Raw genomic sequence first — 20,271 nt, forward strand, 5'->3', positions numbered from 1 at the left:
TTTAAGAATTGAAGCATAAGAATTTTTTGCCATTTCAAATAATTTTAACCAATTCTCGCATTTCTTTTTCAAAATATCATTCTCCTTGGTCATTTTATTCAATGGTTTAGACACACGAATATATTCAAATTGCAATTCTCTAAAAATAGGCATGCTATCAGATTCACAATCATCAAAAGAATCATATGAAGATAAAGAGTAAGAAGACGATCATCATGTGCCATCAAGCATAGATTAGCAACCTCTGAGTCATTGTGGCCCGAGTTTGAGTCACTACTACTTAGTTTATCCATGAAGTGCCCACTTTCATGACTTTCTTCTTTTTCCTAGTATCAATTTTCAGTAGTGGGCAATCTGATTTGATATGCCCAATCTTGTTGCAGTTATAGGACGTAGAAGCGTTTGAATTTTCTTTTCTTTTACTTGGCTATCCCTTATCAGATGCAGACTCCCTATATCTTTTGTATGGCTTTCTATTCTTCTTGAAGAATTTGCTGAATTTTCTAGTTAGCATGGCTATATCTTCCTTAGAATTAGATTTGCTACATTTGCTAGATGTATTAGTGGAAGTTTTTAATGCAGTCACCTTTTTTTCCTTATTATGTTTATTGAGTCTCTCATTTATAGCTAATTCATAGATAATCAGTGAACCTATCAATTCATCCAATGTCATGGCCTTAAAGTCTCTATCCTCAGAAATGGTCATAACCTTAGCTTCCCAAATAGGAGGCAAGCCTCTAAGGACTTTCCTAATCATCTCATATGTAGGATATAAGTCTTACCTAATGCATGCAGGGAGTTTATAATGTATGTGAATCTACTTTGAATGGACTCACCTACATTCATCCTAAAAGCTTCATATTCACTAGTTAGCATATCTATCCTACTGTCTTTTACATCCCTAGTGTCTTCATATGTGACTTCTAATTTAGCTAAGCTTTCTTTTGTAGTAGTACATGCCATTACTCTATTAAACTCATTCACATCAAGACCACAATACAAATTATTCATAGATGTGGCATTCAAACTAACATCTTTCATATCATCATCATTATATTCTTCCTTAGTTTTGGGAACTCTAGTTGTACCCACAGTTTTCATAAGAACATAATTTCCTTTAGAGACAACCCTCCACACCTTCCAATCTATATTTTGAAGGTAGATGCGCATCCTCTGTTTCCAGAAAGTGTAATTAACACCATTGAAAATCGGAGGTCATGTGGAAGAGGATCCCTTAGGGAAAGGAGTCACGGTGCTATGAGTCATCCTAGATCTTTGGTAAAATAACTATTAAGTCTATGCTACGTGGCTCTAATACCAATTGTTAGCTTTACCATAATCCCAAGAGTGGGGGGGGGGGGTGAATTGGTATTTTCAAATTTTATCGTTAGGTTAATCCACTAATAGCAGTATTACGCAAACCTAAGGTCAATCTAGTACAGATAAAGTAAACCAATATAAATATATAGCAGAAATTAAACTACACAATTAATTTAGCTAAGCATGCACAATAAAATAGTAAATAGAGATGGCACCCATAAATGTTATCGAGATTCGGCAAACTGCCTACGTCCCCGCCTTGGCTAACAAGCACAAGGATTACAACTATAAGCTCACTTAACGAGTGGAGCGGCACCTAAACAACAATGTCAATTATCAAAAGGCTGACCTCAACCTTTACATACAATCTTTATTGGACTAGATTACCACCCCTTCGGGCCACGCCAAGAATACAACAGATTTCACAATAAAATTTGCATACAACCAATATGCTTCTCAACTAAACAGATTATGTACCAATGTAATCAATATACTACTGAATGATATGATAGGATAAGCTCAATGTAGTCTTAGTGTCTACTCTCAAAGATTTATGCAAATATTGCAATCAGTATGTGAGAGTGTAAGTGATTAGTCTCAATCACAATGTAGCAACAAAGATCACAAGAAAACTTCAAATATCTCAACAAATATTTTTCTCAAAATAAATCACAAGAGATATTCAAAAATGGTTTGTAAAAAGAAATTATTTGATCTTTGTGTCAAGATGATAATATCATTCAAAAATATGGCAACAAACATCTTTAGCTCTCAAGTAAATATCTTAAAATGTATTTTTCAAAGATAAGCACAAGAGATATTTTGAAAATGATTTGTAAAATATTTTTAGTAACCAAAACACAATGTGAACTCCTTGAGTATTGCAATGACAATGCAAAATCCAAAATCTCAATGAAGTATTCCTAAGGAAGACTTATTAACAAAGTCTCCTAGAAACACTTTGGGCTTACTCTCAAGATAAATGAATTTCAATCAATACCAAACAAGTAAAGAGTGTAAGCCTAATGAGAAGAACACTCAAGCACACTTACAAAGTGATTTTAGCAATAAGAGTGAGTAAGAATGAGTGTAGGATGCTTGAAAATGAGAGTAGAAATTTTTGAGTTTACGAGGATTTTTTCTAATTAAGATTGCTAATCAGTTGCTAATTTTTGCAAATGAGAGGGTATATATAGAATTCCCCAAGATTATAACCGTTCAGGACATATTGGTCATTTTAAAAAAGATTTAAATGAGGTTAATAAAATTTAATAGCGTTTTAACCTCGGTAAATTTCGCCAACCCAAGAGCTCCAATCGACCGTACTTAAGGTTCGGTTGACTGAGTGTCTCAATTCGGTCAACTAGGAGTATTTTAAACTAAAAGGATGGTCGACCAAGTGGTCCCATGCTGCATCTCTTAAAGAAAAGGATTTGAAAATTGTTGAGCTTGAAATAAAATTGGAGGATAGCTCCAAAATTATCTATAATTTTATAGAGGGCCAAAACAATTTTAAAAAACTTCTTGGGGCCCAAAAACCCACATTCCACCTGAATAATCATTTAGGCAAATGACATGTTTTAAATGCAAACAGAAAGGTCATATTCAATCCATTTAGAAATAGAAATGTGAAAATTAAGAAAGTATCGAGAGTCAAAGGTGAATCAAGCACTAACCCCTTTAAACCCAACAAAATTTGGGGATCAACATCAGTTACTTAAATATTTTTGCAGGTGTGCTTGAGGTCATCCTCATCTAAGGAAAAGTGTATATGAATAGCGGTTGTTCACGACATATGACTGGCAACAAGGCCAAGTTTGCATCCATTGCTCTCTAGGAAGGAGGGTTCGTGACTTTCGGGGAAAATGTAAAGGGCATAATAATCGGAGTAGGTAAGGTTGGTAAGGAACCTTCCCTTGTCATTGATAATGTCTTATTAGTTGATGGTTTAAAACATAACCTACTAAGTATAAGTCAATTATGTGATAAAGGTTATAGAGAGTCCTTTGAAAATGACAAATGCATTGTTGAAAATAAATCTGATAACAAAATTCTTTTTACTGCTGATCGCCACAAAAATGTTTACACCATTGGTTTTGATAACATAGCTTCACAACATGTAACATGTTTTTCTACTATAAATGAAGCAAGTTGGTTGTGGCATAGGTGCCTAGGGCATGCTAGCATGATTCTTCTATCAAAACATGTGAAAAAGGATCTTGTTAAAGGCTTACCAAAAACACCTTCTGTGAAAAATAAAATTTGCAATGCACGTCAAATGGGTAAGCAAACGAGATCTAGTTTTAAGTCAAAGAAAGTCATATTCACTACTAGGCCTGTGATGACCTGCTTAATTTCCACATTTTTTTTTCCATAATATAATAAAATCAATATCACAAAACTCAGTAGATCATAATCCACCTGGACCCATGGGTACCAGGGATACATCAGAACACATAATGGAAGCCAAAGCAACAGGAAACATGCAATCATAATATCATAAATATAGAATCATCCATCACAATACCAGAGTTACTACATCCACTGTATTTAACTTTATACATCCCAAAAAAAAAATCTAGGGACATTTTCACAAAATCCAACCGTCCCCGCCAAAAGTTACCCTTTAGAAAGGGCAGATCAATAGGACTATAATAGCGGAGCTTTACCCGATCTCCTATTAGGGGCTCCTGAAATGTTTATGAAAATTGGGGTGAGACACCTCTCAGTAAGGGAAATAAACTAACACTAGTGTGTGGCAACATAAGCATTTATATGGTATACATATAATTATAAACATAACCAGTAAAACTGTATATATATATATATATATATATATATATATATATATCATTTTTGGGAAAAACATGTATAACCAAAACATGGGTAGAACATAATGATTTCCATAGTAGAATTCATCTCATATAAATAATAATACAAAACAAACATCCTTGGAAGGTTAGCTGGCTATTGTCATGTATTACCTCTACATGACTTGGTTGTGTGGCCCGAAGGTGGGACCTGACAATGGTTGGCCGATCACTGCCAAGTCAAAAGTACAGTCTGTAAGTCTGATGGGTCCACCAGACCTGGTCCGTACACCAGGGGCAATCACACACTTCTTAAAATCACATCGATCATCCAATCTCATACCACTCTGTATAGCGGTGTTAATACAAATATCATGATCATGATGACCATGGACACATAGCAGCGGTACCGTGTAAGTGCTAGCCTAGACCAAGCCAACCAGGTTCTGATATCATATAACATATACTGAAGCTGTGATACGTGGATATTTCATATCATTAATTATCAAATCAATCATATCATTTTGCATATATACGTATATCATGAAAATCATCGGCCCATATGCCGGTATTTCACATTTTACCATAGCTCGGCCCGTACGCTGGCAAATCATATCCATAGCTCAGACCGTATGCTGGAAAATCACATTCATAGCTTGGATCGTATGCCAAAAAATCATATACATAGCTCAGCCCGTACCCTAGCAAATCATTTACATAGCACCGCCCGTACGCTGGTAAAATATATCCATAGCTCAACCCGTACGCTGGCAAATCATACACATAGTTCGGCCCGTTTGCCGGCAAATATATCAAAATCTCGACCCATATGCCGGTTTTCCTTTATAAAAATCCGTATCATTAACACATTCCCAGAAAACAGTTTTTCATTATAATTTCTATTCATACCACATGAAATAGGTTTTTCATATATCTAACATACTATCATTTTCAGTAGTATTTCCCAAATATAAATCATATATAAATATATTTATTTCCTTGAAATCAAATGCTATAATATTATACATACTTTTCATAAAATACTAGCTTAGTTTATCCCCTTATCCGAGTCTTGAAAAACTCCTAAAACAAACAACCCCGCACCCGCAGGGTTCCCCATCAACTCCCTGAAAAATGACATTTCCTAGAACTAAAGTTTAGTATTACTACACATACTACACTTTCTACAACTGTCAAATAACCAAATACTGAGTAAAAAGCCTTACCTTGGAGTTGGGATGGTTTCCAACTCAGCCTCACCGACAATCTGCTCCGGTAGACTTGCAAAGAACTTTCCCAGGAGCATCGTGGTAGCTTCAGATCGTCGAACCGACGAGAATCCGACCCGATATCGTAGAGAGTAGGTAAGAGGGGCATAGAGGAGAGAGAAAGAGAGATGTTTGCTCAAGATTTTGGAAAAAAATGAAAGTTGACCCTATTTATGCACTGGGCTTCGTCGACGAGCCACGTCACCTCGTTGACGAGGTCAATATGAAATTCGTAGACGAACTTTCCCCTTCGTCGACGAAATTTAGAGTCGCCTAAAAATTCTCTTGATATTTTCTCATCAACGATACATACCCTCGTTGACGAGACCCTGTGTTATCCTCATCAATGAATCCCTTGTATTCGTCGATGAGTCCTCGATTAAATTCCTCATTTATTACTCCCAAAGTGCAATGTAGTCGACGAATGCGAAGAGTTCGTTGACGAAGTCTGTTGCCTCCTTCTATTTTTGTTTCCATTTCTATTTTCTCTCTCTCTCTGTTATTATTTAAAATTCCATAATTTCTCCTAGGTCACTACATTCTCCCCTCCTTATAAAAATTTTGTCCTCGAAATTTACTGTTCACGTAACTCATCATCCTTTAACAGGAAAATGGTCTACTTATTTTATTACTTACCTTCACTTATGACGGAGGAATACTGTGGTTACATTCCGAGTTTTGGGAGATTACATATACAAAAGAAAAATTCTCCCAAAACTAAAATGTTACACTAATTAAACCTTTACATGTACCTGCAAAAGAAATACTACCTAACTACTTACATTTTACCCGATCAAACGTCTTGGAATAAATGTGAATACCTCTACTTCATCTGCTCCTCGGACTCCCAAGAAGCCTATTCAACTGTATGATTCCTCCACAGAACTTTTACCTGAGGAATCTCCTTGTTATGTAACTCCTGCACTTTCCTATCCAAAATCTGTACTAGGACCTCCTCGTACACCAGTGAATCATTGAGCTCTAATTCACCATAATTGATGATATGAGAAGGATCTAAGACATATTTACTCAACATAGTAACATGAAATACGTCATGGATCCTGGACAATATAGGTGGCAAAGCTAGCCTGTAGGCTACCGGCCCCACTTTCTCTAGAATCTCAAATGGACCGATAAACCTAGGACTAAGTTTACCCTTCTTCCCGAACTTCATAACCCCTTTCAATGGAGCTATCTTCAAAAACACATGATTACCCACATCAAATTCCAGATTCCTGTGGCGATTATTAGCATAACTTTTCTGTCGGCTCTGAGCTGCACTGATTCTATCTCTGATAAGTCGAACTTTATCACACGCTTGCTGCACTAGCTCTGGCCCCATAGCTCGCCGCTCACCCATCTCATCCAAAACAAAGGAGAATGACATCTCTTACCATATAGAGTCTCAAATGGTGTCATGCCAATGCTGGTCTAATAATTGTTATTATACGCGAACTCTACCAATGGCATGAATTGAGTCCAACTACCCCCAAAATCCAATATGCACGCTCAGAGCATATCCTCCAATATCTATATCGTCCTCTTAGTCTGTCTATCTGACTGAGGATGGAATGCAGTGCTAAATGATAACTGAGACCCTAGAGCTTCCTGCAAGCTCCCTAAAAAATGTGACATAAAATGCGGGTCTCGATTTGACACAATCGATACTGGCACCCCATGAGAACGAACTATCTCCTAAATGTAAATCTCCGCCAAACAGTTAAGGGAGTAGCTGATCTTGATAAGTAAAAAGTGGGCGGTCTTAGTCAAACGGTCAACTATCACCTAGATGGCATTCTAACCGTGTAACGCCGTTAGCATTCCTATTACAAAATCTATAGATATATGTTCCCACTTCCACTCTGGGATAAATAACGGCTACAACTGCCCTGCCGGCCTCTGGTGCTCAGCCTTTACCTGCTAGCACATCAAACATTGGGCTACATACTCGGCGATCTCTATACATCTTCGTACTACCTAGATGAATTGTATACAAAGATCTGTGAGCCTCCTCGAGAATGGTCCTCCTAATATCCATATCGGTAGGAACACATAATCTAAAATGGAACCTCAAAGTGCCGTTGTAACGACCCGAAGAATAATGTTATTTAAATAATAAAGAGAAAGGGAAATGGGAACAGAAACAAAAGGAGGCAGCAGACTTTGTCAATGACATTGCATTTTGGATATAATAACCTAAGAAATTTTTCCAGGCCTTGTCGACGAAACCCTCGTGTTCGTCACGAGGGTTCTTTAGGACCTCGTCGACAAGGTCCCATCTCATCGATGAGAAGATACTGAGAGAGGATTTGTGGGAAGTCTGAAATTCATCGATGAGGGTGCAGATTTATCAACGAACTTTCTATAGGACTCGTCGACGAGGTGACGTGACTCATCGACGAATCTTGCAATATAAATAGCCCTAAACTCAATTTAATCGCAAAAAAATCAACGCAACTTCCCCTCTCTCTCTCTTTCTCTCTCTCTCTCCTACAACCTTTCCTCCATTTCTCTTCAATTTCGGCCCCGTTAGTCATCGGATCGACTATCTGAGGCCACCACGAAGCTCCTGGCAAAGTTCTCTCCAAGTTTACTAGAGCAGATCGTCGGTGGAATCGAGTTAAATTTCTTCCCAGAATCAGGGTAAGGTCTTTTAGTAAGTTTTTGACCTTTTGGTAATTGTAGGAAATGATGTAGGCAAAAAAATAATGATATTATGTTCTGGTGAATGTTGTTTTCAGGGTATTGAGTAGGAAGCCCTACAGGTGTTAGACCAGTACACCATAGTGGTTTTTCAGTAGTCAGGTAAGGGAAACATGCTATACTAGGAAACTTTTTTATGATTTCAGCATGAATTATATATTTTTATCAAATTATTATTCAGGTTATATATATATATTACAGTTTCCAGAATTTGATAATATTAGTATGTATTTGTGTGGCTTGAGTCGATAACAGAAACAATACTATATTTATAGAATTTGCGAATACCATGTTTATAGTCATTAACAAAAATACCATGATATTTGCATGATAAAGAATGACGAATTTTTTAGTGAACAGTATACTCAGAAATATACATTTTCAGTAATTCTATAATAACATGTTTATTAGTACCATAACGCCCCAATATACATATATTTAGACAGTAGTTTAGTTATATAAAAAACAAATTTTCAGTCAGTTTATTTAGAATTTCAGATAAATTCTATGTGGTTATGGTTATTTTAGAAAGCAAAGTAAAAATAGAATATTACAGATATCAGTTCCTGATGGATCAGACAGAAGAGCACGGTACCGTAATTACAGATATTCAGTTCAGAGTGCAACCACTTTACTTAGATAGTAAGTGGTATGAGGTCGATCGTGCCCACGTTGGGATAGGCTCTCCATCAGATATGGATTGAGGGGGCCAATTAGACTGTCAGAGTTTAGTTGACATATCCTGATCGACTAGCCAGGATAGGTCCCACCTTTGGGCTGCACAACCCTGTCATGAGGGGTTAAATCATGACATATATCCATCCAGGGAAATTTTCTCAGATATTATAAGTATAAGTAGATTTTTCAGAAATAGTGGTATTAATATGAAAAGTAGTTTCATACAGATTGGCGTGTTAAATAATATAGTTAATGGTTTTATTATACGTTCAGTAATATCAACATTTTTAGATTCAATTATTCATATTATTCCTAAATCATATTATTTTTACCGAACTATAGCTCAGTGGCCACACACTAGTAATAGCATGTTTCGTCTTACTGAGCATTGGCTCATCCCAGTGTTAAATTGCTTTTCAGGTGAACCAGCTAGGCGAGCGGAGCAGGTCCGCAGGTAGAGGGGCTATTGTACTGCTGAAATTAGAATAGCTTCCCAAGAGTGGGGGTGGTGAATTGGATTTTTAAACTTATATTCTTTTTAATACTTTATTTTATAACAAGTAAACAAAAAATCAATTCAACCACAACCAATCAACAAGATAATCAAAATCTTGATCTTTGTATCAATAGCCCTGTAATAAATTGTAAAGCACACTGAATTTATGTAAGTGCTGTGTTATTCCAAACTCACACTTCTTCTTTGTGTTTAGTTTTTAAAAAAACGTTCAGATTAATAAGTTTAGGATGATCAACCAACGTAGTCACTTTCGGTTTCCGCAATCAATGTTGATCAAGCCAAAACAAATTATCCTCCAGTCTATTTAACAACCATACACTTAGAATTTAACAATTTAAGGCATACACGCAGGTTGTAAGTATTACTGAAAAATAAAGACTAAGGAAAAAGAGAGAGACATAAGGTTTTCCGAGGTTTGGCTTATACCCAACCTACATCCTCGCCTTTGGCAAACCACCAAAGGATTCACTAGTTTAGTTCCGTGGATGGGTGGAACAATACGGATTACAATCACTCCTTCCTTTAGGCTAGAGCCTGCCTCTGCAAAAGATATTCCCTCGTTTGGTCCAACGATTCTACAACCTTGAATCGCCTATAAACAAGACCAAGATAGAGAAAATTTTGTGTACAAAAGACACTCTCACAATAGAGTAGATTAGTACAACAATCAGCACAAGAATACTTCAAAGTAAATCAAATAAAAAAGGATTGAAGCTCAATAATGAATTTAGATCGCCAAATATCTTCCAAGAATTGAAAGATTTAGACTTTGAAGGCTTTACTTTGGAGTTTGTATCAGCGGTAACTTAGTAGTTGAAGTTGGATGAACACAAGAGAGTTTGAGAGCTTTTTAGAGAACTTTGATTGCCAAAAATTTCTTAGTGTAAAAATTCTTTTAAAGTTTAGGGCTATTTATAGATGTTTAAAAGTAATTCCTTGCCCCCAAAGTTTTCTTGAAGTAATCCCCAAAATTTTCAAAATAGTAGTGCCCAAAAAATCCATTTAAAAAATCTTCCCATTGGAAGTTTTTAAACAGATGTTCGAGTGGCAGTCACCTACCACGACCTAGCAGTCGCCTGCCATAGAAGAAACTTAAAATACAGAATACTGGCAGTCGCCTGCCAGAACTCAGGCAGTCGCCTGGCATGACTACCCAGGCACTTGGCTGTGGTCAGGCAGTCGCCTGACACCCTACTGTCTCTTTGAAGTTTTTTCATTTAATTTGGGCAGTCGCCTGGCCTTTCTGTTTTGTTAAAAAAACTTTTATTCTTTAAACCTTTCTTTTCTTTGATTTGAAAACATACTTTAGGGTTTTACTAAAACTTTATTTCCAAGTTTCTTTTGATTTTATGAGAGTTTCAATTCAGTTTATATTTGAAGTTCACTTGAAGTACTTACATACAAAACATCCTTAAAAACATATTCTTTTGATCTTCAAGTAGGTCCTTGTTCTTCTATCATCTTTGAGCTTCTTATCATATTTTTTTCTTGATCTTTTTGAATCCATAAAATTTATCATCCTTTTGAGCTTTGTCACTACCTTTAAGCTTTGCTTTCATTGAGCTTTGTCACTACCTTTAAGCTTTGCCTTCTTCCTGAAAAACTTTCACTTAAAATAAACCATATTAAACATATCATGATTTGTTATTATCAAAATAAGAATTGTAAGCCTTGTTAGGCCAACATTCTCCTTCTTTTTGATGATGACAAATCGAGAGCAAAACTAATAATAGGAAATAATGCTCATGGCTCCCCCTTTCAACAAGCATGATATACCAAAAATATTTATACAAAACATGTCACTTGCAAAATGAATTCATACCTATATATATTCATCATACAAGGTATTCCATACATGTTCATAGTCTTACAAACCATAGCATAATTAATTTTTGCACTTCCTTCTCTCAAACACTCTCCTCCTTCAGACATCAATAAAAAAGGAAAAAAGAGCGATAAAAAACAACAGAGTGAAGTGTTGTAGAACAAAGTACTCAGAGATCTTACAAACACGAAAGAAATACTAGCCGGTGAAGTACTCAGAGATACTAATACATAAAAGTGTTAAATAGCACATAGATGAAATACATCAATCAGAGGCTTCCATAGACCCACTTTCATCTTCTTCTTGTTCTTCTTGTTCACCAGATTGTTCAGTAGATTCATCATCACTAGATGGAGCAGAGCTGATATCCATATGAGATTTACCTTTGGAAGAGCTAGTCAAATGTTTCTCAATCTTGTCAACATGCTGAACAAGGCTTGAACAATGAGTTTCCACAGTAGAAACCCTTTCCCTAAGTGTACCAAGTCCAGATTGCATTCCATCACTAAAGGTCATATAGTGATTAAAAAATGGAACGAACCAAGAAGGAGTTTTTGGGTCAAGCTGTACTGAAGGGGCTGGCATGGAAGACTGAGGTGGTGGTGCAGATGAGATGTGAGGATGTCCCTTGTGAAACCACCCTTGAGGAGAGTGCTTATATCCAATACGCTTAAGAATAGTATCAGAAAAGATATTGTAATGGGTTTTGCTAGTGAAGTTAAATGATGGTGTGAGAACATTGAAATGAGAAAATACCATATTTAACATCCCAGCATATGGTAGAATGACACGAGAGGCATCAACTTTCATAATGATCCATTTGATAAGTGAACTTGGAAGATCCAGCTTTTTTCCTTTAAGAATACACCACATAACAAAACAATCTAAGAAGGAAATATGATCATGAGAACCAGAATGTGGTAGGATATTATATGTAATAAGTTTGTGCAGGATTAAAGCTTGGAGATTGAGCTGTTTGTAAAGAGGTGGATGCCCAAAGGAGATAGGTGTATCAGTTATGACTAGGGATAAACATTCCTCTGGAGTAAATCCTTGGGACATTATCCATTGTTTGTCAACAATGTGAACCTTAAAATCTCCTAGCTTGACTCGAAGAATTTTTCCCAAAGATATGGGAGTAAGATGAATATTTAGCCCTAGAATATTTGTTTTGAAATCATTTTCAAACCTCTCCATGTTAGCATAGAAAATCCGAACCACGTTTGAATAGTATCCTTTTGCTTGATACGTCATAAACCCTCTTAAAAAGGTCCATGATTTCAGGAAAATCAGAATTGAAGAATGTAACATCAAGTATTTTACCTAGGATGGGTTCGGCTGAAGTGATTTGATTCCTATAGAGTTCCTTAGCATGAGGAGTTACTAACCACTTCTCTACTTCATCATTGTTGATCCTTGTGGAGGAGGAGGAACCCTTGTTACCAACCGATTTGATCCGTGGCATGATTGTTTTGAAGAGGGAGGGTAGGTTTGATTCACTATTTCAGGCTGATTTGGAAGAGGATTTTGTTTGGAAAATAGTAGGAATGAGGATTTTCGGAGAGAGAGGAGAAGTGGCAGGCGCCTGATGGAAGTTAAAAAGACATAAACAGGGTTTTAAACCCCACCCACCGTGAGGAAGTGACCTGCTAGGATAAGGTAGGCACCTGTCAAACAAAAAAACTTGAAAGCCAGTAGCCTGGCAGTCGCCTGCCAAGTGGAGAACTTGTTTAGTTTACTTCTCGTATATGCATCATCCCTAATTCTCTTCCAATGAGTATGAATCACTCTTCAGAGAGTGGTTTTGTGAATATATCTGCTAATTGGTCATTTGTATTTACAAATTCTAGCATTATGTCTTCGTTTTGCACATGATCTCTCAAGAAGTGATGTCTTATGTCAATATGTTTTGTTCTTGAGTGAGATACCGGATTTTTTGAAATATTTATGGCACTTGTGTTGTCGCATTTTATTGGAATAGTTTGATATTGAATTTTGAAATCTTTTAGTTGTTGTTTCATATACAATGATTGGGCACAGCAACTCCCTGCTACTATATATTCTACTTCTACTGTGGATAAGGCTACAGAGTTTTGTTTCTTTGAAGACCAGGAGACTAAAGAGTGTCTTAGAAAATGACACATTCCACTTGTGCTTTTTCTATCTATCTTGAATCCAGAAAAGTCTGCATCAGAATAGCTTATCATTTCAAATTCAGTTCCCTTTAGATACCATAAGTCTAATTCAAGTGTGCCTAGTAGATATCTAAGGATTCTTTTAACTGATGTTTGGTGTGATTCCGTAGGAGTTGATTGGAACCTAGAACACATACATATACTAAACATAATATCTGGTTTACTTGCTGTTAAATAAAGTAAGCTTCCTATCATGCCTCGATAATGTTTGGTATCTGCTTATTTCCCTTTTTCATCATTGTCAAGACTAGTTGAGGTACTCATGGGAGTTCCTATAGGTTTACTTTCTTCCATATCAAACTTCTTTAACATGTCTTTAATATATTTAGTTTGATTTATGAAAGTTCCATTTTCTGCTTGTTTGATTTGTAATCCTAGGAAGTAATTTAACTTTCCCATCATGCTCATCTCAAACTATTTTTGCATAGACTTAGAAAATTCATTACATAAATCCTCATGGGTTGCTCCAAAAATAATATCATCAACATAACTTTGTACTTTAAGCATGTCTTTGTTTTTTGTTTTTATAAATAAAGTACTATCTATTTTTCCTCTTGAAAAATTGTTTTGAATTAGGAACTTGCTTAGCCTTTCATACCAAACTCTAGGAGCTTGTTTTAATCCATATAAAGCTTTTGTTAACTTAAATACATGATCAGGACTTTTTGAATTTTCAAAACTTGGAGGTTGTTTTACATATACTTCTTCATTTATATATCCATTTAAGAAAGCACTTTTTACGTCAATTTGGTATAATTTGAAGTCCTTATAGGCTGCATAAGTTAAGAGCATTCTAATTGCTTCCATTCTTGCTATGGGGGCAAACGTTTCATTGTAATCAGTACCTTCTTCTTGATTATAACCCTATGCTACTAGCCTAACTTTATTTCTTATAACTATCCCATTTTCATCCTTTTTATTTCTAAACACCCATTTAGTTCCTATGATTGATTTGTCTTTGGGTTTAGGTATAAGTTCCCATACTTGACTTCTTTCAAATTGATTTAGTTCCTCTTGCATAGCTATAATCCAAGAGTCATCTTTTAAGGCTTCTTCAATATTCTTGGGTTCATCTTGAGATAAAAAGGCATAATGGTTGCAAATATTTTTCAATGAGGCTCGAGTGGTTATTCCTTTTGAAGTTTCTCCAAGAATTTGTTCTTTTGGATGACTTTTAGCATATCTCCATTCTTTAGGTAGTTCTAGATTTTCTTCATTATTTTCATTTGAAGTTTCATTAATATTTTCCTCTTTTATTACAAGATCTTCTTCTTTTTGTGGAATATCTTCTTTTTCATCAATCTTAATTTTGTTTTCATAATTGTTTGATTCATCAAATGTTATATGTATTGATTCAATGATAGTAAGAGTTCTTCTATTAAAACCCTACAGGCTTTGTTATTTGTCGAGTAGCCTAAAAAGATACCTTCATCATATTTTGCATCAAACTTTCCTAAATCATCTTTAGTGTTAAGGATAAAACATTTGCATCCAAATACATGAAAGTAGAAGATATTAGGTTTTCTACCTTTCCATAATTCATATGGTGTTTTGTCTATACTTGATTTTATAGACACCCTATTTACAATATCACATGCCGTATTTACAGCTTCAGCCCAAAAGTATTTAGGTAGGTTATTTTGTTCTTGCCATTTCTTGTAGGGTTTTATTTTTTTCTTTCTACAACTCCATTTTTTTGTGGAGTTCTAGGTGCTGAGAAATTATTATTTATTCCATATTCATTACAAAATTTATCAACCTCTTTGTTTCTAAACTCCCTACCTTGATCACTTCTAAAACTTGTTACATTATAACCCTTTTCATTTTGTAATTTCTTACATAAGGTGATTAGCATGTCACAAGCTTCATCTTTATTTGCTAGGAATAATAACCAAGTGAATCTTGAATAATTATCCACTATTACAAAAGCATATTGTTTTCTTCCTAGGCTTAAGGTTCTTGTTGGACCGAATAAGTCTAGGTGTAATAGTTCTAGGGGTCTTTTAGTAGATATATACTTTTTTTTGTAAAGCTTGTTTTAACTTGCTTTCCCTTTTGGCATGCATCACACATCTTGTCTTTTATGAATTTGGTATTTGGTAATCCTTTGACAAGATTTTTCTTTGATAATTTGGATAATAGGTCCATGCTAGCATGTCCTAACTTCCTATGCCATAGCCAACTTATTTCATTCATGACTACCAAACAAGTTACGTTTTGATTCATTAGATTCTCAAGGTTTATACAATAAACATTATTTATCCTATGAGCTATAAACAAGATTTTATTTTCTTTAGGATCTTGGATAACACATTTTTCTTTCTTAAAGGTTATTTCAAACCCTTCGTCACTCAATTGGCTAATGCTTAAAAGATTGTGTTTTAATCCTTCTACTAATAACACATTATCAATAGTAATAGAAGGTTCTTTACCTATTCTCGCGATGCCAATGATCTTACCTTTGGCATTATCGCCGAAGGTGACATATCCTCCATCCTTTTTTCTTAGAGAGATAAACTTGGTCTTATCGTCGATCATGTGTCTTGAACACCCGCTGTCCAAGTACCACTTGTCCGTTGATGATGTTGTCCTAAAACATACCTACAATGGATAATTCATTGTGTTAGTCTTTGGAACCCAAATCCTTTTGACTTTCTTTGTTTTGTTGTTAGTTCGATTATTAACTTTCCAATCTCCTTGTACTTTAACATACTTCCTTTTTAGTGGGCAATCAAACATTACGTGACCTTTAGTCTTGCGCATATAGCAAGTAGTGTGTTCATGTTTGTTATTTAAGGAACTGCTAGCATAGTGCTTGGCTTCCTTGATGAAGTATCCCATGTATAATTTCTTATTCTTTTTATTTGTTTTACCATTATAACCTATTCCTTCTTTATTCCCATGTAGCCTTTGTTGTCCAATCATCTTTTCAAAATTATCTTTACCTTTTGTAAAGTTATATATAATTTTTTCTTTATCCTCCTTTATTTTCTTAAGTTCATTCACTTCTAAATCCTTTTTATTCAAGTTTTCTTTATGAGTTTTGCCTAAATCTTGAGTTACTTTACTTACTTCCTCCTTTAACTTCTCAATACAAGAGTCTTTATCTTTTTCAATGGTTTTGAATGATACAAGTTGCTTCAATAATTCATTATTTTGATCCTTCAAGGTTATATTTCTTTTGGAAATTTTTATGAATCTTTTATGCAGGTAAAACAATTCAGCTTGTAATTCCTTGTGTGAGGGCATACTATCACATGACTCATCACAAGATTCATTACAAGATTCTTTTGAAGAATAGTAGGAATTTACCTCTTCATCATTCGCCATGAAACATATGTTTTCCATCTGTTGTCCACTTGATTCGTTTTCCGTTTCGTTGGAGCTTGAGTCATCCCAAGTAGCCTTCATAGCTTCTTTCTTTTTCTTCTTGTCTTTCTTGAGCAATGGGTAGTCCGGTTTGATATGCCCTAGTTTCTTACAGTGATAACATATTGGGGTTTCATTTTTACTTTTATTTTCTTTTCTACTTGATTCTCCTTTTTCAGTTTTCCTTTTATTGAACTTTCTAGGAAATCTTTTATTCCTTCTATAAAACTTACCTAGTCTCTTAGTGATGAATGCTAATTCATCTTGATCTAAGTCACTTGTTTCACTTTCTTCTTCACTTAAGTTGCGGCTAGATGCTTTTAGTGCAATAGATTTCTTATACTTTGATTTAGGATTTCTTTCTTTTAGAACCATTTCATAGGTAAGGAGTGAACCTATGAGTTCATCTAAGGAGGTGGTCTTAAGGTTTCTTCCTTCGGTAATTGTTGTAGCCTTTGGTTCCCATATGGAGGGAAGGCCTCTTAGAATTTTCCTAATCATTTCGTAGGTGGTATAAGTTTTTCCTAAGGCACTTAAGGAATTGATTATGTGACTGAATCTTGTGTACATAGTTGATATGGTTTCATCTGGATTCATCTTGAATGCTTCACATTCAATTGTTAACATGTCTATCCTATTGTCCCTAACATCAATAGTTCCTTCATATGTGACTTCTAATTTGTCCCATATTTCTTTAGCCGTTTTACAAGTCATGAACCTATTAAATTCGTTAGCGTCTAAAGCACAATACAAAGCATTTATAGCACTCGAATTTATTTGAAGCATTTTATAATCTGAATCGATCATATCCTTTTTCTCTATTGGAATTTGTTTTCCATCTACTATTTTAGTTGGAATAAGGTCTCCATCCATGACTACTTCCCATGCTTTCCAATCCATGTGTTGGAGGTAGATTTGCATTCTTTTTTTCCAAAATGTGTAGTTGTGTCCACAAAAGATTGGCAGACGACTTGAGGATTGGCCCTCTCCAAAAGGAGCTACTCCTATGTTTGCCATTTAGATCTTTTTATAGCTTCTTGTTAGGAATTTGCTATGACTAGGCTCTGATACCAATTGAAATTAGGATAGCTTCCCAAGAGGGGGGGGGGGGTGAATTGAATTTTTAAACATATATTCTTTTTAATACTTTGTTTTATAAAAATTAAACACAAAATCAATTCAACCACAACCAATCAACAAGATAATCAAAATCTTGTTCTTTGTATCAATAGTCCTGTAATAAATTGTAAAGCACGCTGAATTTATGTAAGCCCTGTGTTATTCCAAACTCACACTTCTTTTTTGTGTTTAGTTTTTAAACAAACTTTCAGATTAATAAGTTTAGGATGATCAACCAACGTAGTTCCTTTCGGTTTCTGCAATCAATGCTGATCAAGCCAAAATGAATTATCCTCTGGTCTATTTAACAACCAGTCACTCAAAATTTAACAATTTAAAGCATACACGCAGGTTGTAAGTATTGCTAAAAAATAAAGAGCAAGGAAAAAGAGAGAGACACAAGGTTTTATGAGGTTCATCTTATACCTAGCCTACATCCTCGCCTTTGGCAAACCACCAAAGGATTCACTAGTTCAGTTCCGTGGATGGGTGGAATAATACTGATTACAATCACTCCTTCCTTTAGGCTAGAACCCACCTCTCCAAACGATATTCCCTCGTTTGGTCCAACGATTCTACAACCTTGAATTGTCAATAAACAAGAACCAAGATAGAGAAAAGTTTGTGTACAAAAGACATTGTAGAGTAGATTAGTACAATAATTAGAACAAGAATACTTCAAAGTAAATCAAATAAAAAAGGATTGAAGCTCAATACTGAATTTAGATTGCCAAATATCTTCCAAGTATTGAAAGATCTAGACTTTGAAGAATTTACTTTGGAGTTTGTATCAGCAGTAACTCAGCAGTTGAAGTTGGATGAACACAAGAGAGTTTGGGAGCTTTTTAGAGAACTTTGATTGCTGGAAATTTCTTAGTGTATAAATTCTTTGAAGCTTGGGGCTATTTATAGATGTTTAAAAGTAATTCCTTGCCCCTAAAATTTCCTTGAAGTAATCCCCAAAATTTTCAAAATAGTAGTGCCCAAAAAATCCATTTAAAAAATCTTCCCGTTGGAAGTTTTTAAACAAACATTCAAACGGCAGTCGCCTGCCATAGAAGAAACTTAAAACACAGAACACTGGCAGTCGCCTGCCAAAACTTTGGCAGTCTCCTGGGATGACCACCTAGGCGCTTGGCTGTGCTCAGGCAGTCGCCTGGCACCCTACTAGCTCTTTCAAATTTATTCATTTAATTTGGGCAGTCGCCTGGCATGTAGAGGCAGTCACCTGACCCTTCTGTTTTGTTAAAAAAACTTTAATTCTTTAAACCCTTCTTTTCTTTGATTTGAAAAACATACTTTAGGTTTTTACTAAAACTTTATTTCCTAGTTTCTTTTGATTTTATGAGAGCTTTAATTCAGTTTATATTTGAAGTTCATTTGAAGTACTCACATACAAAACATCCTTAAAAACATATTCTTTTGATCTTGAAGTAAGTCCTTGTTCTTCTATCATCTTTGAGCTTCTGATCATCTTTCTTTCTTGATCTTTTTGAATCCATAAACTTTATCATCCTTTTGAGCTTTGTCACTACCTTTAAGATTTGCCTTCATTGAGCTTTGTTACTACCTTTAAGCTTTGCCTTCTTCCTAAAAAAGTTTCACTTGAAATAAACCATATTAAACATATTATGATTTGTTATCATCAAAATAAGAATTGTAAGCCTTTTTAGGCCAACAACTGCCCTTTTTGAGAGTGAGTATTACTTTTTGGGTGGCATGTTTTGTAAACCCTTGGTATTTGAAAGGGTAGTTTCGACAGAAACAGTGATGTTTGTATATCATGGAATGATTTGACACTCTAGTATTGTATTATATGTGGAATTATTTTATATGATTGGCCTTCCCCTGTTTAGGTTATTGTTGGATATTAAAGTAGGGGAAAATAATTTTATTTTATTAGCAGGTCGTTTCAATTTGGTATCAGAGCCTAGGTTGCCAGGTCATGTAGACTTTAGAATGCAGTGAAAGCAATACCAGAGTATAGGAAATGATTTGAGGTTTGTTTTGTGGTGTGGGTACAAAATTTTTCGTGGTGGTTTCTGTGTTTTTCCTAGGATGGCGATTTCAAGAAAATCATAGTAAACTATCGTCGGGTCGTGTGTCTAGGTTGTAGAACTGGATTTTGAGTTAAGATTTGGGAGAGTAGTTAATTATAAATATAGGATTTGAATAGTATGAAATTGATAGGGTCTGTGCAGAGGATAAGCTTCTCAAGTGTGTTCATGTTTTTCAGGATGGATCTAGGAAGTAGCGGTATGAATGAATGCTGGGGGGGATGGAGTAGGACCTTCCAGTATGGGAGGTGCCGATACTGATGCTGTTATACGCAGCGTCACCCAGCAGGTGATGGCTGAGATGGCCAGGAGCTCTAGGGAGTGTGGCTGTTCGATCGAGCAGTTTACACGAATGAAGCCCCCATCCTTTGCTGGAGGAGACGACCTGATTGTATCTGAGAATTGGGTCC

The sequence above is a fragment of the Malania oleifera genome, chromosome 11 (genome assembly GCF_029873635.1).
Source record: "Malania oleifera isolate guangnan ecotype guangnan chromosome 11, ASM2987363v1, whole genome shotgun sequence".
In the NCBI taxonomy this organism is placed as follows: Eukaryota; Viridiplantae; Streptophyta; class Magnoliopsida; order Santalales; family Ximeniaceae; genus Malania; species Malania oleifera.